Raw genomic sequence first — 22552 nt, forward strand, 5'->3', positions numbered from 1 at the left:
TCAGAATGTGACCTGATTTGGAAACAAGTTTTTTTGCCCATGAAATCAAGTAAAGATGAGGTCATACTGGATTAGGGTGGGACCTAATCCAGTGACTGATGTCCTTGTAAGAAGAGAGAAATTTGGGCACAAACACTCAGGGAGAGCTCTGTTTAACAATGGAGGCAAAGATTGCAACGGTATGTCTACAAGCCAAGCAATGCCAAGATTGCCAGCAATCATCAGAAGGTAGGAGAAAGGCATTGAACAAATTCTCCCTCTCCTCTCCCTCATTTCCAGGAGGAACCAAACCTGCCAACACCTTGATGTTAGACTTCTGACTTACAGAACTATGAGGTAATAAATTCCTATTGTTGTAAGCCACCCACTTAGAGCAGCCCTAGGAAATAATATAGACCCTTAATTTCCTAACAGAGGTTCTGGCATCCCCCAATATTCAACGAGACAATCTTTCTCTGTCCCAGGCCTCAGCACCCAATTCTAGCCAGATCTACCCTGAAAAATGAGAGGATTCAATGGAGATCCATACAGAAAGAGTTTAGTTTTTTCTAAGATCCTGACAAGGAAAACCATACGACATATTTTTTTCTATCACAACACTTTCTGATTCTCTACATAATAACAGCTCAGGACTCTTCAGAGGTTTAAGACTCTTGAGTGATAAAATCACTGCAGGAACTCAATAGCCCAGTCATGTTAACAGACAATAAGTACAATGTGGCAAACTTCATTTATACTTGAAAACACAGATGATAGGACTGTCCCTGTCCATGAACTCACATGTGCTCACTCCGTACCCTGCAGACAGACAATAAATGCACACTGCCTAGAGTCAGGATGTTGCTCTGCCATGTGGGCATCTCCGTAAATGACCTAGTCCAAGAATTGTTATGTGAGATGAGCACAAGATAAATACTATGCTGCTCTGATAAGTGACTCCATTCATCCATTTGACAAATAATTTTTTCCTTTCCATTTTGGTTTATCACAGGACACTGAATATAGTTCCCTGTGCTATACCGTAGGACCTTGCTGTTTATCCGTTCTGTATATAGTGGTTTTCATCTGCTAACCTCAAACTCACAATCCATCCCTCCCTCACCCTCCCTACCCCTTGGCAACCACAGGTCTGTTCTCTATGTCTGTAAATCTGTTTCTGTTTTGTAGATAAGTTCATTTGTGTCATATTTTAGATTCCACATGTAAGTGATATCATATGGTATTTGTCTTTCTCTTTCTGACTTACTTCCCTTAGTATGATGATCTCTGAGTCGATTCATATTGCTGCAAATGGCATTATTTCATTGTTTTTTTTTTTATGGCTGAGAAGTATTCCATTGTATATATGTATACCACATCTTCTTTATCCATTCATCTGTCAATGAACATTTAGGTTGTTTCCATGTCTTTTAGTGCTGCTATGAACATAGGGGTGCATGTGTCTTTTTGAATTATAGTTTTCTCTGGATATATGCCCAGGAGTGAGATTGCAGGATCATATGGTAGCTCTGTTTTTAGTTTTTTGAGGAACCTCAATACTGTTTTCCATAGTGGCTGCACCAATTTACATTCCCACCAACAGTGTAGTAAGGTTCCCTTTTCTCCACACCCTCTACAGCATTTGTTATTTGTAGACTCTTTAATGATAGCCATTCTGACTGGTGTGAGGTGGTACCTCATTACAGTTTTGATTTGCATTTCTCTAATAATTAGTGATGGTGAGCATTCTTTCATGTGCCTATTGGCCATCTGTATGACAAATACTTTTAAGTGCATTGTTTTGGGGACTTAATTCTTTTTTAAAAAAAAGACATGGGACTCAAGGTATGGTTATGAAGGAAGAGACACAAACACTCATTTATAACACATGGAGATAAATGCTAGGGCATGGGCTTTGGGAATTCTTAGACTTCACTGAAGTTTCACATATTTAGGAATGAGATGAAGGCGCTTTTTACACAAATTTGTATTGTCAGGTTTAATTGTTTATTTGGTGGGTGAGTCTAGTTAACTGCCCAACATCAGCAACTCAATACAGGTTCACTGTTCTCTATTCATCTTGTGTACATAGTTACTCTAGTGAGTGACAAAACCTTTGTTTCTTTGAGATAAAACTTTGGTGTGAGCTGAAAAGGCATATAACTTGCCTTGTGCTTCTAAAGATTCCAAAACATCTACAGACATGGAATTTAAGAGAAACCAAGTAACTTATTGTCATTGTAGAAGCTGAAGATTTTAAAAGACACCATGAGGGACCACAGATAAATGGCAAAGGTCCACTTTAGTGAAAAAGAGAGAGAGAGAAAGAGAGCCTTTGAGTACAATTAAGTAATGAAAGTCTGATGCTCCTTTGTTTTGGGGTAAGAAGTCTGTAAAAGGTTTGGAAGAGAATCTCCATCCTCCTGTCCTTGTATTCTCATGAGAAAAATTCAATTAGAGTGAAAATGCTGGTCTCTCTTTCCTGTTCTTATGGATCCTTCAGAAGAAGGACAGACAGGGGATTCATAAATTAGGCAAAGACACTAGGCAAGTGTGGCTTAGTCCTTTCTGTCCTCTGTTTTTCAGAACTGTTTATCTTTAAGATGCACTTCTGTAAGAAACCGGATCCTGGTGAGGCAGAGCAAGACAGCAACTGTCCCCTGTGCCTTCCACTCAGTGGGTGACTGTAATTCAGTAAAAGCAAGTCTTAGGAATTCAGTTGAGGTACAGACACCCAAGCTGCACCACCAATCAGCTTTATCAGTCACAAAGCTGATCCAGATTCTAACTCCTGCATTTCTTTCTCCTTTGGCTCCAAACTCAGGAAGGAAAATATCAGGTGTGATTTACCAACGTCTCAGACAGTCACTCCTTACTGACTCGCTTCTGCACTATCCACTGGGATTGCTCCATGCCTCTTCTTATCTCCTTAACTCTGCAGCCCTCCCTGCCAGGTTTCCACTATGAAACGTTTTTAGGCTCTTTTTAATGCTGGGGAACTGTGTGCACCCACGTGGGCTCCCCTCTTCCACTGAACACCGTGGCTTCTCATGAATGTGACTCTGGCAGTTTTCATTCTGCCTTGAGTTGTAGTTTTAGAATTTATTTGATCTGCCCTTCTAAACTCTACCCACACACCACCATGCCATCGACTCCAACCTCATCCCCTTCTTCACATGACTGAGCTTCAAGTTCAGGGATGATGGGGGACTCAAATCATCTTCACAGTTCCTACGGCACCTGTGACAAGGTTTGTCAAAAGGGAGTACGTTTCATTAAGAATCTTTATTCTGACACCCCTGTGCCCTGCCTCCCCAATTTCAAGGTACAAATATCATCACACATCCAATCAACTATTCAACTATCCCTGTGCCTATATTAGCAGTGAGTCTGGGGGTCTCCTCTGGAGGCTCTCTTCCACCACAGGCTTCAGTTTAGAGGGATGCACTCATCTGAAGATGTGGGCCAGTTCTGCTTCCAAATGGCAGTGAAATGCAGGATCACGCCAGTCACATGGCAACACCTAGGCATCACATGATTCTGTCACTCACCCGTCCTCTTTCCTTGTGGAAAATACGGTCTCTCTGGGGACCTTGGGGTTCTTTTCTGCCAGTCAGTTGGGACTATCTCGATCCATCAAAGAGAGTCTAGTTGCAATCTGCTCTTCTAGGAGATACCTTGGCCCCTATGCAAACTTGTTGTCCCACACTTGTCTGATCAACTCTGCATTAGGAGGGGGTAGCCTTGGTCAGGACTCAAAATATTCAGTCCCACACAAATGCATCCACATTCATCACACAGTTGCAAAACTAACTCTTCCCTGAAAATACAATGGTGCTCTAAGCTCACTAGCTGGGTCCACCTAACAAAGCAGTTCACAGACCCTACAGCTACAATCTAAAGTTAAGTAAAATAAAATAAATTTTCCCTCACAGGCATATCATCAAAATTACTTATGCCCAGAAAATATGTGTATGTGTCTGTCTGTTTGTTTGCCAATGTAGAGTTTAGAATTTTTTTTTAATACAAATGGCTTTAGGAAGGATATATACACTCTTGTTCTCCACGGGATCCACCTAAACGTGGAAGCTGAGCTTTCTGCCTGGCCTCTGTAGGCATTTGAGTTTGATCACTCTGCTTTATGAATCCACATGATTAGTTACACCCCTGGGGCTGTGGGGATACACACACACACACACACACACACACACGAGGCCACATGAGCTGAGAGAAAGCATAACCTTCACAATACTTGTGTGTTTCTGCTATTGATCCTGGAGCTCTTTTTAGCAAACTTGTCCTCTGAACAACCACAGGTAAAGGGGTGGAAATTGAAGCTTATCTGCATAGGAAGAGAAGATGGCCCTACGATCACAAATAGGACCAAGGCTTTTCCGAGTCGTGCATGTCATTGTGATGGTCAGGTTGTCTGTTGGATAGTTTAAAATTCTACTCCATGGGATGTATTGAAGTCGGTAGGTCACTGTCCTGGGGGTGGGCGTGGGCACAATGGCCATCTGCAAGGGATGCGTGGCCTGAGGGGTGATGAATGGGAGCCAGGCTCCCCCCACCACCACCTTCTTCTTCGGTGAAGGAAGCTCTGTTTTCATCTGTTTTACCCAGTGGTGATCCCACTAGGAGAAAATGAAGCAGATGAGAAAACCACTGGGATAAGTTAAAATAATTTTTTTAAAAGCACTCTCTTTAGAAAACCCTACACTTCATTTATTTTGCTTAAGTGAAGTTGAAGAGTAGTGATCCTCAACCTTAGATGTGCATTAAAATCATCTGGGGAGATTTTTTAAAATACTGATGCCTAGGTTCAACCTCCAGAGATTCTGATTTTTAACTCATCTGGGCTGTGACCTTAACACTGAGGTTTTTTAAAGCTCCCAACAGATTCTGATGTGCAGCCAGGATTAAGAACACCTGCAGGAGAGGGACAAGAACAGATTTTGGAGTTAGGGAGATAGAGTGGACTCCTGACTCAACTCTAACTGTCTGTAACATAAGCTTATTATACAAACTCTCAGATCCTCCACTTTATGCATTGATATATTTATGTATGTGTATGTTATTATTCACTTACACCTTTTTTATCCTCAAAATAGCTGCAGGCGCCTTAAAGAAACGCATGTAGTATAGCAAGGAGCTTTGGGAAAAGAAAAATGAAGCAAGAGTAGAATATTCCCTAATGGTTGTCAGATAGACCTCTATACTTCCTAGAGCTTCTTAGCAGTGAGTATAAGTAAAGAGGGACACACAGCCATTTGCAAAATATACAGCTCCCATAAGCCACCGACTGCTCAGTGAATCACTAGCAACAGGGTTTTGTTCTGGGGTTCTCCAAAGGGATCACTGTGTGATGTGATAAACAAATCCTTAAAGCCACAGTAAGAATAATAAGGAGCTCTACAGGGTGGACCCTTTGTTTCCTACCTACACCTATAAAATGGAGACCATGACAGAGATTGCTAGTACCTGCCCCATAACCAGTGTCTCCTTCCTTACTTCTTAGCAAAAGAACCATGGTTTTTGGAGGCAACGATGTACGCAGGTATGGAGGAAGAGGGGGAGGAGGAGGCCAAGTACAAGAACAGGAACAGGAATAGGATGAAAAGGAGAAAAAAGAAGGAGAAGAAAAGGAGAAGAAGAATGACAGGAAAAGGAGGAACCCTATATCTTCCCTATTTGCTTGCAGATGGTGGTGGTCAATGGGAAGTAAGTAGAAGTCCTTAAAGACAAGCTTATCAAGGATATCTCTTTAAAGGGAGATGCCCTAGGTGGGAAAAGTGCTCTTGTTCTTTTTCCTTTCCATTTATAACAGGGTGTGATGGCTGGACTGCAGCAACCACCTCAGGACTACTAGGAAAAGCAGAAAGAATTGCAGAAATCTTGGTCCTGAACAATGAGCTCATAAACTCTAGTCAGTGACACTTGGAGTCCTGATGACATTAAGCCTTTATTGTTGCCATCATTATAGTCAGGTCTCACCAACTTGCAGCCAAACTCAATTCTTAACTAACATAGAGACAATTATATCTTAAGGTCTTGTGAGACTTGAAATGAACATGAGCAGAATTACTGGAATTTCTTTGTGCTAATTATGTTATTTATCCATTCCATCAGAATTTATTAAATGCCTCCTCTGGACCAGGCACCATTCTTAGTGCTGGAGAACATGACCCTACCCTTATGGGGATTACATTCTACTGAAGCATTACTTCTGTTTGCCCAGATGTTTCCTGTTTTTATATCTATATATTTTTTTGGGTAAAATTTTGGCTTATGAAAAATCTGGATTTAACTACTTTCCATGGCACTTTTTTAGCATTAGATCCATTGATCAAATCAGATTTACATGTATGTGTGTCTGTTGCTATGTAGGTATTGAATATATCTAAACCACACTCTTTATTCTCAAGAATTAAGATTTCTACTGGGAGACATAAGACATGAAGGGATAAAAACAAAGCCAGAAGGGCCAACAGACAATAAGGCTAGTTGCTAACATCCACCAACCTAACTTATTATGTGCTAGACATTTTTCAAGCATGTCACATGAAGTATCTCATTTATTCCTCACACCAATCTCTAGAGAGAGTGATTAATATTATCTTCACTTGTACCTTAAGTGCCCCCAAATCACAGAACTCCTAAGTGGTAGTGCCAGGATTCAAACACACTTAGTGCAATACTGGAGCCCATGGATTCCACTGCTACTCTATAAACAGTCTCAAGTAACCAGAGATGCCAAAAAGAGGTAATGACAGCCATCAATGGAAAGTTTATTCAAACACTATTCGTGGAACTCCTTCTGAATGCCAAACATTGCTTGGGATACAAACAAGTCCATCAGAAAACAAACAAAAATAGAAAAGTAGGAAGGAAAAGTGTCCATCGCGGGGTCACCCCTTACACTATCACGATATCAGTAATCACTGTGAGGAAAGCAAAGATTTTATGTGGGGAACAAGGGAGATGCTTTCAGTATTGTTTTAGTATTTTAAATACCTGTAGACAAAAAAATTAGACCATGTTCCTCAGTAATCCACCCAGTTACTGAGAAATCTCACCGCTGGTGACTCTCTCCCCCTGCTCTTCCCAGATCACTTGGGGAAAAGTTAATCTTCTGTACTCTTTCTTTCCCTCCCTGGAGACCTAAGTGATGACTGATTTTTTAAATCTAACATTTCCTTTCCTCTTCCCCCTTAAAAAAATAGGTGTCAAAATGAGAGTCTGTGAGGGCCTGCCCAAATTTGGTGAGCTGTGAGAGGCAGTGACCAGCATGACAAACCAGAATGGTATTTCAAGGACGGCTCTGCTAGGAGGGAATCATTTGCAAGAGTGTGGTCTCCAGTGAGAGAAGGGCCCACAAACTCATCCCTAATAGAAACCCTTAGCCACAGCCTGTGATCATGCTTTTAATCCTGAGGGCTCTTCACTTTCACAAACCCCAGTGAGCCATGTTGAACGACTGTTCATTTCTCTTTAAGAGTAAAGAATATTCTCAGCTTCACACCTGCACTCTTTAGGAAAGAAAAAAAAATGAAGCTCTCACATCTTTTTTTGGAAGTAAGTTAGCCTCTTGGGTAAATATGTTGTATCCTTTACAAATAATAGCCACCATTTATGAGGCATTGACTTCTGGCATGTACCTGCCACTGTGCTAGTGTTCTCTGAGCATTTTCTCATTCAGTCTGTCAACAACCTTGTGAGGTGGGGTCTTTTGTACACCCCATTTTACAGATGAGAACAATGAGGCTTATAAACTATGAAAAACAATTTAGTGGTTCCTGAGAACATTAAACATAGAGTCACCATATGACCCAGCAATTCCACTCCTGGGTGTATATATACCCAAATGGCTTGAAAATGGGTATTCAAACAAATATGCCTACACAAATGTTTATAGCAGCATTATTCACAATAGCCAAAAGGTGGAAAAACCCAAATGTGTGTCAATGGATGAATGAATAAGCAAAGTGTGATGTAGCCACGTAACAGAATGTTATTCAGTCACAAAAAGGAGCAAAGGACTGATACACATGAATACAATATGAATGAACCTCAAAAACATTGTGCTAAGTGAAAGAAACCAGGTACAAACATCACATATTTTATGATACCATTTATATGAAATGTCTATCATAAGTAAATCCACAACAATAGAAAGTACATTAGTGGTTGCCAGGGGGTGGGGGAGGGGGAAATGGGGAGTAACTGCTTAATGGGTACAAGGTTTCCTTTGTGGGTGATAAAAATGTTTTGGAACTAGGTAGAGTTGATGGTTGTACGCAAGTTGTGCATGTAATAAATGCCTCTGAATTATATAATTTTAAATGGTTAATTGCATGTTATATGAATTTCACCTCCATTTTAAAAATAATAAAAGTTTTTAAATGAGACAGAGTCTGTGGTGGCCATGGAGGTACTCCATTCAGCTCTTGCTCTAAGAGGACTTGTTGCAAGGGAGGAGGTTGGCTGACAGCCTCCAGTTACCGTAGTATTTATGCCCCAACTCCATGCCCTCTGTGGATGGTTCCCAGTCAATGATGGGGCACAGCAGGGGTACTGGAGCTGTACCAGTCCTGGCCAATGCAGGACCCCTCTCACAGGCGAGCTTTGCTTACAACTGAGCTGCAAGCTGAGGTTCCTTCCACTCACTTCTGCTTCCCTCTCTTCTTTAACACATCAGATGTGTACTTCGCTCCTCCACCTATTCCTGCTCCTCATCACTTATCCATCACAGACACTCCCCCCCCCCAATAAATCTTTGGCACATCTAATCCCATTTGGTGTTTGCTTCTTAGAGAGCCCAAACTGACACAGCAAATAAATTGCCCGTAGTTACACAGGTAGCTGGTGGCAAAGCCAAGACACCGTATCTGTACAACGAATCTTCATGAACCGAACGAAAATACAAAATAAGATGTATTTGATGATGAGAGCTACCTCAGAAGAATTTTCATGTATTTCTGGTGGAATTGTTCTGATTCTCTCATTAAACAGCTGTGATTTTGAGCAAACTGCTTATCTTTCTGTATCTCTGTGTTTTAAAACGTAAAAATGAAAGGTCACCCACTTACAACTTGTAAACCACTTCTCTCTCAGGTGTCCATGGTTGAGCTCATTAATCCTTCTCAGCCCTTTCTCACACTGAGGCTCCAGGCAGCTATTCTAATTAATTAGAGTTGGGCATATATATATATATATGGTGAAACACTTGCCTCAGATGTGTAGGGTCTACTACAGCTAGTCCAGCCCAACGTGACTAAATCATCACGTTCTTTTTGACCTTGGCACTACCCAGAGCAGAGAGTTCTCCAAGCAAGACCTCCACTCTTTCCTGCCCAGCATCCTCACTGCCCAAATCAGCCTAAACCAGGACATCTGGATGAACTGATCTTACCCTGCATCCATATTTATGTCAGTCCACACCAGATGCCCCATCTCCCAGCTCATCTTTCACCACCTTATAATTCTGCATATCTTCTATGTGACTCCATCTCCCACTCCTCCCCATGAGCCTTCTAGAATTCATGGCCCATTGTCAGCAAACCCTTCCTTTTATCTGCATTCCCTTCTGCTTCTCTTACTTACTCTAACTGAAATCTTGCTCTTTGCTGAAGACCCCGGCTCCCTCATAGCACTCTTAAGTACTTGTTCCTTTCTCTCCCATACTCCTTATACCACTGAACCTAGGGGCAGGCTGCTGTCTTTGCACCTCCTAGCCATTTCTAGATCATTGTCTCTTCCTCTCACTGAAATTCCCAGGTTTAAACTTAGCTCAGTTGGACAATGCTACCACTGCCACCCTCCTTCTTAATCACTAGCCCTTAGTCACTCCTCATTTCTTAACAATTTCAGTACCTGACTCATGATTAGTCTCCAGTATTCTTCCTGTCATGACTCTTGGTGACTTTCCATATCCATTTAGACAGTTCTTTTATTACTCTAGCCTCTTGGTTAGATGTTTTTTGACCTCCCCTCTCCATGTTATTGTCTACTCAACTTCAGCCATCCAATCCTTAGGCTATTTCCTGTACTTAGTCATCACCATAGTTTCCATTTCAAGTATCCTCTTCTCATACCACACATTCTCTCTGTGCAGCTTACTCACTCTTATGTCATGACTCAAATAATTAACAAACCCCACAGGAACCAGTAGACCATCCATCCCAGCACTCATTCTTCTTTTGTCCTTATTTCCCCACTGTCCCCCAATTTAAACTCCATGGTTCTTTGCAAACAAGTTCAAGTACCTTCCCCTGTCTTCCTCCATCATGATTCCCGGGCCAAGCCTCAATCTTGAATAAATGTAATCCCCCACTTTCTCTGTGCCTACACCAGGGTAATTGAACTTAGTTGGAGAAAAACATACACAAATGCTCACTCATGTCACTTACAATCATTACCATGGCTCTCAAGAGGGTCCTTAAATCTGCCTGACAGGTCCCAATTCGGTTTTCTCTCCCATGATTCTAGGTGACAATTTTATACCTTCCTTTAAAATTTCAACGCCTCCTGCCTCGTCTTTACTCCCCACAATGATGTCACTTCCAAGTGCACTGAGAAAATAGAAGCAATCAGAAGGGAACTTCTTGTGCTCCCACTATCACGTTTACTCTCTCCTCACTCCTTTTCTCTTACACCCACGATGTCCCACCAAGGACTTGATTATTACAGAATGATTATTCATGTCATCATTTCTTTATTGCTTTGTCCTCCACTTTCCCCTGTAGAATCTAATTCCCAAGATAGTAGAGATATGTCTTTGTCCACTGCTATATCCTGAGCACCAGAGTAATGCCTGGCATACAGTAGCATTCAAGAAATATTTTCTAATTGTGCAGCCATTATGTTGAACTGGCAAAATTTACGTATTCAATCACCAAACAACCTTGCTTTGTCTCCCATTGCCCTTTTAAACCCACTCTCATGGTTCTAGTCCTGCCAGGAACCTCTGCAGGATTCATGATTTTTTAATTTTTTTGGTCATCCTTCAGTTAATGATTAAATTTTTTTCACTTTAAGTAACAAAACACTCTCTCCGTTCAGTCATTAAAATGTGTAGTTCCATGTATATCTTCAATTAAACAGTATATCTTCAATTAAAATTAAAGTTTCTCCCTCACCTCTGCCTCAGAATTTTCCCTTTCGCAGTATTTTTCCCTCTTCCCCAATTTGCCATACAGGGTTTTTGATGGCTTCCCCCCAAATCCAACATTTAGGGAAGTAAGAGAAGAAAGTAAAGGGAGAAGGACATTTCTTATTAGCTGACACTATCACGTTGACTTATTGACTCTTTCTGAAGTTGTCAGCTGTTGACAACTGACTCCCTTATGAAGCTTTCAAGAGTCGTTTGGTGTCCTTCCATCACTGAGGGTCTCACCTGCAGTTCCATAGATGGGGTGAATGCGTTTCTATTTTGGCTGACTCTTACTCCTTTTCTCAGATCCTAGGAATCCTGTAGCATCTCCAGCTTCTCTCTGCTTAGATCTGCTCACCACTTTTGGATGAGACTTAAGGCGGTTCCTTGCAGATGTCTCTTGTGTGTAGCCACATGGATTCATACAAAATATTAATTCTTCCTTTACCCTCACAAACTCTTACGTGCCTGCGGCTCAATGCAGCAAACTTGCCTTTGTTTTACCAAACTGATCATTCACCCAGCCAGCCCATTCTTGCTGGAACTTGACAGCAAACTGGAGTCTCCAAACAACCATGTCATAATAGCTTAATTTGGTACTTAATATATGCCAGCTGCATTTGAAGTGCTTTAAATATATTAATTTATTTAATCCGCTAACAGCCATTAAAGGTATGTGTTATAATCATTTCTATCTTACAAATGAGGAACTCAGTCATCCCCTTTGTGGCAAGTCCTGCATGGTGGATTCTAGCCCCACTCTTTGGGGCATGATTTCTAGTATCTTTAGCCTTAGCCAAAACAACTCAACTGGTTAACTAATAATTCTAGAGTAGATAATTTCTCAGGTTATTTCCAGTACTTATAATTTAAAAATGTTAATGATATCGTTTTCCCATCTATCCATGATGAGGAATAGGAATGGGTTTAATTCATGGTGGTGATGATGGTGCTGACAGTAGAAGATTGGAAAAGGATTTTACTGGCCTAAATCCCTAGAAGTCCCCCAATGTGATTCTAGCTATGACTTTGTAGTTCAGCAGAAGACTAGCATAACATGGAAAGTATTACTCATGGAACCATGGAGTTATAACTCTTCCCTGGTCCTATTAACAGATGTTTAATTGACTATTCAAACTTGCACCAAACTGCATGAAGCAAATGAAAGCATAGTGCCAGAGAGACTAGATACGAAGGCCTGCTTTTTTAAATGTATATACTTAAAACCAAGCTCCCAACTGTTTATGCATCTTTGCCCCCATACAATTCCAACATTCCTCTATTGCAAAGATTTCAAAAGAGTGGGAACAAAAATTAACTCCATGATAACTAGTTGGAGATTTTCTGATATAGGAAAAAGAGGCAATAAACATGAATTTTATGACAATATTTTGGTACTTGCTGCTGGGGCATCTCCTGCCTGAAAGGGAAGAAACAAGGGAACCTAACTATGCATTCAGAAAGATGTTTAATTTGGGTTCCTGAACTTTGGTCTGTGATGATCACAGACTTTATAACTGTGTAGCTGAAGAGCGTCACCATGCTGTAGAACTAAGGAAAGCAAAGAAATATTAAAAGTTAGAAAGCTCCTATGCCTCATGTCTTGGATTTTGAAGGCTCTTCAGTGCACCTGGAGAGCAGAGTCCCCTGTCTACCACTATGCAGCTGTAACTGGTGAGGCATCTGGAACTCATAAATAAAAGCCAAAGAGAATCCATAAAAGTAAGTATGTAATAATAAGGTGGATGTAGAAAGAAAATGATACCTGGTTCTTTCCTTTCTATCCCTGCTACCATTGTCTTGACATTGCAGTTATTGCCTAACTCTTTTCTCTACTTTCAGCCTTCCCTACTCTTATCCAAACTCAACTTCACAGCCAGAGTCATATTTTTAAAATGCAAATCTGATCATGTCACTTCTCTGCTCAGAAACTGTTGCTCCCCACTGTCTACAGGCTAGAGTCCAAACTCATTAAACTGGAAGTCGATGTCTTGAAAAGCTGACATCTGCCTTCTAGCCTCATTTCTTAATGTAACATTTCCAAACCCATCATGCCCTCTTCTCTGTGAGCCTTTGCACATGTAGCCCTCCTATCTAGAATTCCCTGCAGTTAAGATAGATCAGTTGCAAGTAACAGAAAACTCAGCTCAAACAGGCTTCAATAATGAAGCGTATGCATCGGCTCACAGATTGGAAAGTCAAGAGGTAGACAGGATTCAAAGTTGGTTTAACCAATGACTCATCGGCTTTATCAAGGGTTCACATCTTGCCATCCCTTTTCTCTGCCTTCTACAGTATCTATTTCAGTATCTGGGAGGTTCATCTTTGGGTTACAGGATGAATATCAGCAGCAACAAAGTCTACATGGGATGGAGCATACACACCTTGAGGAAAGAGTGGTTCCCCAGAGAAAAATCTGGATGTTGAAAGGAGAAACAGAGAAATAAATTAAGTGCATCTTTCAAGTCCCAGCTCATCAGCTGTGGGGAATCCCCCTATCCCCCAGGCGAAGCTAATAGTTTCCACCTTAATGCTCATCTGATGCATTATACAAAGCTCTTTCCTATTTATTAGTACTCCCACAATTCATAAAAGTTTTCATGTTGGCCTATTATGTGCTGACTATTTGATATATGTTAACATATTTAATACTAATAGTAAAACTTTGAAATAGGTATTGGTATCCATGTTTTATTTATGAGGCAACTGTTCTGAGGCATTAAATAACTCTCCCCAAACTCTCTAACTTCTGAGTTCATATTCTTTGCTCTATACTATGTAAATGAAAGCACATTACAAAATATTCACTACATAGCAGTCATCAGAAAGGTATGTTGAATGAATCATATCTTATCATATCTTCAATTCAATCATATCTTGAATGAATCACAGCTTACCATATTGTCATATATTTATGGATCTCTCTTCCACACCAACCATAAAATCCTCATAAAAAGGGATTGTATTTTATTCCAGTTGAGAGCTCTAAAGTGTCATGATTGAAATCGTGGGCTTTAAATACAAACTTCCTGGGTTAATACCTGAGTTCCTTCACTTCCTATGAGATTTTGGGCAGATTTCTTTTTCTTTTTACTTTTTTTTTTTTTTTGGCCTCACGGCCTGTGGGAACTTAGTTCCCCCAACCAGGGATTGAACCCGTGCCCCCTTCAGTTGAAGCGCAGAATCTTAACCACTGGACTGCCTGGGAGGTCCCCCGGGCAAATTTCTTAACCTTCCTATGCCTCATTTGCCTCTTGTGTAAAATGGGGATAATAATAGTACCTATATCATGGAGTCATTATAAGAACTGAAAAAGGTACAGAAAATCCAAACAACTATGCTTGAAACATTGAACGACCTCAGTAAGTATTACCTATGAAGTATTGCTATTTATCTGTGTCCCCTTAAGATAATAACCGATACAAGGCAAAATAGTCAATGAAGTATGATCAGTCATGGGTAAGATCCTTACCCTGCAGAAAATGTTTAACCTTTCCTCACATTTTTCTTCCATCTTCTAGTTTTAAGGACACAGAACTATTTTGTTAATCTGCAAAGCAACCAGGACTTGTTTAGCACTGAACAATGACCTTTTGATGTTCTGGACAATACAACATAGGGGAGAAAAAAATCATGTTATGGTGAGATGGAAATTAAATGTTGTCTAAGAATCAGGAGATTTCAGTTCTTAGAGTTGCTTTTTTTATTGGAGTATAATTGCTTTACAATGTTGTGTTAGTTTCTGCTGTACAATGAAGTGAATCAGCTATATGTATACATATATCCCCATATCCCCTCCCTCTTGGATCTTTCTCCCACCTCCACCGCTAATCCTACCCATCTAGGTCATCACAGAGCACTGAGCTGAGCTCCTTGTGCTATACAGCAGGTTCCCACTAGGTATCTATTTTACACATGGTACTATATATATGTCAATCCTAATCTCCCAATTCGTCCCACTTTCCCTTTCCCTCCCCTGTGTCCACATGTCCGTTCTCTACATCTACATCTCTATTCCTGCCCTGGAAGTAGGTTCATCTGTAACATTTTTCTAGATTCCACATATATGTGTTAATATACGATGTTTGTTTTTCTCTTTCTGACTTACTTCACTCTATGACAGACCCTAGGTCCATCCACATCTCTAGTTGCTTTTTTTTTTAAACTCTGTGGGACACTGAGGTGAAATCAATAGAACCAGATGACTGTCTGAATGTTGGGATTGAGAAAGAAAAAGAAAGTAAGAATCATTCTCAGTTATTCTGATCTAGTTTGTTCTCTATATCTATGAGTGTGTTACTATTATATTCATTCTTTTATTTTTTAGATTCCACATATAAGTAATAATATGCAGTATTTGTCTTTCTCTATCCAACTTATTTCACTAAGCAAAATAACCTCTCGGTCTATCCATGTTGTTGCAAATGGGAAAATTTCATTTTTTTTTTTTTACTGCTGAGTAATATTCCATTGTGTGTGTGTGTGTGTGTGTGTATCACATCTTTTTTATCCATTCATCTCTTGTTGGACACTTAGGTTGCTTCCATATCTTGGCTATTGTAAATAATGTTTCTATGAACATTGGGGTGCAAGTATCTTTTCCAATTAGTGTTTTTGTTTAACCAAAATCTTATTTAAAATGGAGGCAAGAGGCCAGAAAAAAGAGTTGTCGTGCCCTACCACTCCACCTCAACTGCAGACCCAACAGGAAGAGATATATCTTGCATCTCCAACAAAAAGAAGGTTACTACTTAGCAGGAGGAAGGAAGAATTCCTTCTTCCCTAGCAACACCCCAGCCAGTGAGAGACTGTCACAACTTTAGATGAAAAGAACAAGTAGCAATAAAACATGTTATAACTCCATTTGTTTACATTTCAAAACCAAGCAAAACTATAATAGAGCCAATCCTTGGTATCCACTGAGGATTTGTTCCAAGACGTGCCTTGGATATCTAAATCCAGGGATGCTTAAGTCCCACAGTCTGTCCTCCTCTCTCCGTATCTGTTGATTCTGCATCTTAGGGTTCAACCAACCTGGAAGGAATTGTAAGCATAGCACTACACAGTTTGTGGTTGATTGAATCTACGAATGTAGAACAGCTAATAGGGAGGGCCAACCTTATATCACAGTTGACCTTTGAACACCATGGGTTTAAACTGTGTGAGTCCACTTACACGAGGATGTTTTTCAAAACATACTACTATGTTTATGGTTGGCTGAATCCCTGGGTGCAAAATCCCTGAATAGGGAAGGCAGACTATGGGACTTGAGCCTCCACAGATTTTGGTAAACTTAGCAGGTCCTGGAACCAATACCCTGCCAATAGAGAGGGATGACTGTATAATATATTGTAAAAATACATATATATGTGGCAGGACTATAAAGAAAAAAAGGGGATCATTAACAAAATGCAGAATAGAGGTTCTCTCAGGAGGCAGGGGTGCATGCAATCAACATCTTCAAAGATGTTGGTGATTCCTAAACCTTAAACTGGTTGATGGATACAGGGACATCATTTTATTATTATCTTTTAAACAATACATTTAAGTCCTCTAAATTCTTCTATTATATAAAATAGAATGTGTGTATGCTATATTTCACAATAAAAATGAAGAATTAAAAAAGAGTCTATTGTCTTGGTCCAGGTGATGGTGGCTTAGTCCAAGCTGGTGGAGACTAAAATATGGGGTCAGATTGGTAATATATCTTAGAGGCAAAAGGGACAGGACTTTGTGATGGTTTGCATGTGAGTGTTGGGGGTGGGAGTGTCAAAGATGACTCCTGAGGATTTGGAATGAAGACTGGGTATACTTGGCATTAGGTATTATTTCTTAAAATGAGAGAACTTGAAGTGAAGCAGAGTTTGGTCCTGAGTAAATTTGGGATGCCTGTGAGATACCTGGGTGGAGATGGCTTTAGGCAACTGAGTATGTAGGTCTTGTTCAGAAGAGAGACTGAGACAGGAGGACTCAATAGGGAGTCGTCAGTAAGAAGATGACATGTTGTGCTGTGGGAGTGGATGGGATCAGCGGGTACTAAGCACAGAGGAAGGCTGTTTGTTCAGTGGTGAGTGCCTAGGTCTCAGAGTCAAATCCATCCTCTGCCAGAATGACTTGGGAGAGTTACTAAATACTCTCTGGCTTAGTTTCTTCATTACATGAAGACAAAGGCAATTGAGGCACATTGCTGGTGCTTGATTAAAGGTAGCCCTTAACTAATATTATTACTCATTAAGGTCACAGAAAATGTTGACCCAGTGAACGAGTAGGGAGACTTCAGAAAGCGTCCCTATTCAATTCTGCTCTTTTCATTCTTGCTGGGGAGAAACATCCACCCTTTTACCAAAACTGTACCTTTTATTCCCAGCCTAAGGCAAGTGGAAAGCTGTGGGGAGAAACCAAGGAAGGAGGAGGAAACACTGGCTCACCAGATTATACCGCATTTTAACACAACATAAATCTCACAGAACTTGTTTCCTGCCTATTATCATTGCATCCTGCTCTCTCTCTGAGTAGGCTGCCCAAGTCCGTAAATGTATCTGAACCATGCATAAACTTCATTTTCTCTTCCTCTTTTCTTTACTTTTCATTAAGCTCATCCACCCACATCATTTTCTCTCCATGAAAGCCACCATTCTCATCTAGAAAAAACATTAAGCTCTCAGTATTGTCTGTCACTGGGAAACATTTTCAGAAATTTGGTACGAAGATTGCTGAAGAAAAACAAATTCTCTCCAACCTGCCAGAATGACTGTTGCTATACCAAATTTAGTGAAAGATTGCCATCAGGTGTCTAAATGCTTAAGCGGCCCAAAGGTCAGAGGATGCCTTTATCTGCTGTTGCAAAACCTAATGCAAATTACAGACTCCTAGAGTCAAGGGAGGGAGAGTAAACAACAGATACAATAATGAAACTCCTTCTCCTTTGTCTTGTCCATATGTTCATGCAAATTTTCAAAACTGTTAATAATATAAAATATTTTCTATGAAAAATGTGAAATTAAAAGCTCACCTTTTCCATTACTCACTGCAATGTGTTGTTACATCTTCTGAAACTTAAATATTTTCTAAAATTATTATTATTAGGAATGAGGCCTTGAATTGTAAAAGTATTAACCGAAAACATCATTCCTTTTGAGTGAAAGTGAAATGATATAAAATATTGAAGTGGTTTTAACTCTCAGGAAATTACAATGCTATAATTCAGTTTGAAACATAGTAATCCATTCATTTATTCAACCACTATTTCATAAGAACCTACTATGTGCTAGAGACTGTTCTAGACTCCAGGAAGAAGCAATACAACTAAATAGACAGGGTCTCTACAGGCTTAGAGTTTGCATTATAATTGGGGGGCAGGGATTTGAAGTGGGAGAGGCTGACAATAAGTATAAACAAATATACAAACAAAGATTTTTGATTTCAGAGCATGAGAAGTGCTTTGAGGAAAAAATAAACAGGGTAGGGACTCAAAGGACCCCGGGAGCAGAGCGTTCAGGAGAGGAAGCAAACCCTCTAGGAGCTGGTTTTAATATCAGAAGGATGGGAATAAGCCATTCAGGTGATGATGGGAGTGAGGGAAGAGTCTTCCAGGGAGTGAGATTTGGAAATGCAAAGGCTCTGGCTGGGAGAGCACTTGGAATGTTTACAGATCACAAAGTAAGCCAGTGGATGGGGTATTTATGTAAAGAAAGTGACTGTAAGAGTGCATCTGCAAAGCCTCATGGCCAATGAGAGGGTTATATTCAAAATCAATCCATTACCTTTGGACCCAGGATTCTTACTATTGACCTAAAACAATAAAACAGCCAGGTATTTTAACCAGCAAAATGGGTTTATTCAACAACAGCAAAGAATTGCAATTCGGGACATGCAATCTATGGCGAACCACAGGCAAGTCTGGAGAACAAAGGAGAGGAACATTCTTTACAGAGGAGAAAGGGGAGTTGGGAAGGCTTATTATAAGTCCATTGGAGGACACTGAGAGTTTGAAGTGCAGTGACTTTTCAATGACTGAGTTGTGACAGTCTCTCATTGGCTGGGGTCTTGCCAGGCAAGGAAAATTCTTCCTTCCTCCTGCTGAGTAGTAAAGTAGTAACCTTCTTTCTGTTGGAGATGCAAGATATATCTCTTCCTATGGGTCTGCAAATGAGGTGGAGTGGTAGGGCATGACAGCTCCCCCTCTGGCCTCCTGCCTACATTTTAAATAAGGTTTCTGTGAAACAAAAACACTAGTTGGAAAAGATACATACACCCCAATGTTCATAGCAGCATCGTTTATAATAGCCAAGATATGGAAGCAACCAAAGTGTCCATCAACAGATGAATAGGTAAAGACAATGTGCTATGTACATACAATGGAATAGTACTCAACCATAAAAAAGAATGAAATTTTGCCATTTGTAACAACATGGATGGAGAGTATTATTCTTAGTAAAGTAAGTCAGACAGAGAAAGACAAATACTCTATGTTATCACTTATATGTGGAATCTAAAAAATAAAAGAATGAGTATAACAAAACTGAAACTGACTCATAGATATAGAGAACCAACTAGTGGTTACCAGTGAGGAGAGAGAAAAGGGGAAGTAGGGGATTGAGAGGTACAAAATACTATGCATAAAATAAATAAGCTACAAGGATATATTGTACAACATAGGGAATATAACCAATATTTTATAATAACTTTAAAAGGAGTATAATCCATAAAAATATTGAATCACTATGTTGTACACCTGAAACTAATATAATATTGTAAATTATAATATTTATAATATATTGTAAAATGTACTTCAATTTTTTTAATTGTATCCACAAAAATAAATAAATAAGGTTTCTGTTTCTTAATTTTCACGTTACCCACTTGTGATCAATCTGAGGAGAAAACTGTTACGAATCTAGCAGCTGTTTTGATTTCTACTTTTTTGTCAGCTCTGTCCTATGGCTGATCAGGTTTACTTATGCAATGTTTTACAAATCCCACCCAAAGCTCCTGGCCTAATTTAGGTCTTCAACATTTTTCACCTGGCCTATTGAAGAAGCCCTGGGCTCTGGCGTCCTGCTGTCACCCTCTCCTCCTTCAGCCTAAAGTTTTTCCACTCTGCTGCAAAGTTAGCTTGTTAAGGTACCTCTAACCAGGCTACTCAGTCTCAGACAACCTCAGAAGCTCCCGGCTGCTCAGACTGCTGGGCACACAAATGAAGGGCTCTCACAGTCTAGCCCCAATTTACATTTCCTGCTTCACCTCCTGTATTAGTTTCCTAGGGCGGCCCTAACAAACTACCACAGATGGGGTGGCTTTAACAAATTTTATTGTCTCACAGTTCCGGAGGCTAGAAGTCCAAAACCAATGTGTTGACAGAGTTGGTTCCTTTTGAGGGCTGTGGGAGAAGGATCTGTTCCAGACCTCTTTCCTTGACTTATAGATGCCTGTCTTCTCCCTGTGTCTCTTTACATCACTTTCTCTCTATGTGTATCTGTGTCCAAATCTCCTCTTCTTAGAAGCATACCAGTCATATTGGATTAGGGCCCACCCTAATGACTTTGTTTTAACTTGATTACCTATGTAAAGTTCTATCTCCAAGTAAGGTTACTTTCTGAGGTACTGAGGCTTATGACTTCTGCATATAAATTGGGGGGAAGACACAATTCAATCCATAACACCTCCCATCTCCCATCCAATATTTTCTCATCCTATGCTCTGATCCCATTTAATATTCAGGTCCCCAAATCATCCTATACTCTTTAACACCACCAGGGGGTTCCTCATTCTTTTCCCTCTGCATATGGAATTTCCTTCGTGTCTTATTCAATTTGGTGAAATCTTACTCACCAAAAAAGCCAATTTCAAAAGCCATGACCTCTATAAAGTCCCTTATCTCCCCCAATACACACATATCTACAATTGGAAGAAATGGCCTCACCCACTTGTGTTTTTGTGGTAATGTGTTTATAAGTTGACATGACTTGTAATGCATTGTATTAATTAGTATCTGTATCTCCCCAGATAGAGAGTGGTGAGCTGCACCATGCTCTGCATGTAATAAATCCTCAATAAATGCTTGATGGACCACACTGCGTGGCACTGCTTTTACTCTTACTTTTTTGGTTTTCTTTTTAGAAATATTTGTTTTGGAGACTTCGACAGTGACAAATGGCATTATCAAAATGACGATGGAGACAATGTGATGAATCACGTTGTCAGACTCTACAGTTTCTTTTATATATGAGGTATTGACCATCTGTGTGATTGAAGGAAAATAAAAGTATTATCCATTGGATGACTGGTTGGACTTGACAACCTTTAAGCTCTCTTCCATCCCTGGCATGTTATGGTAGAACTTTCAGCTGGATTTGAGTATGTAGTTGTTTAATTACTAACCCATCCCATAACCCCCATAAACAATACTTTATTACCCAGCTTTTAAACACGCATGGCAGTGAATAATAATCCAAACCATTAGCCAATGAATAAAGGTGTTCCATGGTCAAATGAGTTTGACTAAAGCTAAATTCCAAATCGCCCTCTTGAAGATGAGCATGATGTCAACATATTAAAGACTCTGAAAAATCCAGCAGCAAAGAAGACTTTTTAAATGTATTCCAACATTTCTGCCATGTACTTGATTACATAAAATTTTATATATATAAATATATATACAAATGTAAATAATGCATACATTTATAAAATGTTTATTTGTATGTAAATAAAGATTTCAATGCAGATAGATATATAAATAACAATATTGCAAATAGACATCTCATCTTAAGAAACTAGTGTTCTGGATTGGTTCAAGATGGCAGAATAGAAGGACATGCACTCACTCCCTCTTGCAAGAGCATCAGAATCACAACTAACTGCTGAACAATCATTGACAGGAAGACACTGGAACTTACTAAAAAAGGCACCCCACATCCAAACACAAAGGAGAAGCCACAGTGAGATGGTAGGAGGGGCGCAATCACAATAAAATCAAATCCCATAACCGCTGGGTGGGTGACTCACAAACTAGAGGACAACTATACCACAGAAGTCCACCCATTGGAATGAAAGTTCTGAGCTCCACATCAGGCTTCACAACTTGGGGGGTCCGGCAATGGGAGGAGGAATTCCCAGGGAATCAGACTTTGACGGCTAGTGGGATTTGATTGCAGGACTTCAACAGGACTGGGGGAAACAGAGACCCCACTCTTGGAGAGCACACAGGACCCAGGGAAAGGAGCAGTGACCCCATAGGAGACTGAACCAGACCTACCTGCTAGTGTTGGAGGGTCTCCTGCAGAGGCAGGGTGGCTGTGGCTCACCGTGGGGACAAGGACACTGGCAAAAGAAGTTCTGGAGAGTACTACTTGGCATGAGTCCTCCCGGAGTCCACCATTAGCCCTATCAAAGAGCCTGTAGCCTCAAGTGCTGGGTCGCCTC

The 22552-nt window shown here is 40.2% G+C and overlaps 1 long non-coding RNA gene across 1 annotated transcript; it reads left to right on the top strand.

The window, feature by feature from the left end:
* The first annotated feature begins 106 nt into the window (after nucleotides 1–106).
* On the top strand, nucleotides 107–21401 carry LOC137763809 (uncharacterized). The gene is made up of 3 exons (XR_011073854.1): nucleotides 107–179; nucleotides 280–336; nucleotides 21251–21401. It is a non-coding gene; the product is annotated as an uncharacterized lncRNA (long non-coding RNA).
* The last annotated feature ends 1151 nt before the right edge of the window (nucleotides 21402–22552 follow it).

The sequence above is a fragment of the Eschrichtius robustus genome, chromosome 4, assembly GCF_028021215.1.
Source record: "Eschrichtius robustus isolate mEscRob2 chromosome 4, mEscRob2.pri, whole genome shotgun sequence".
NCBI lineage: Eukaryota > Metazoa > Chordata > Mammalia > Artiodactyla > Eschrichtiidae > Eschrichtius > Eschrichtius robustus.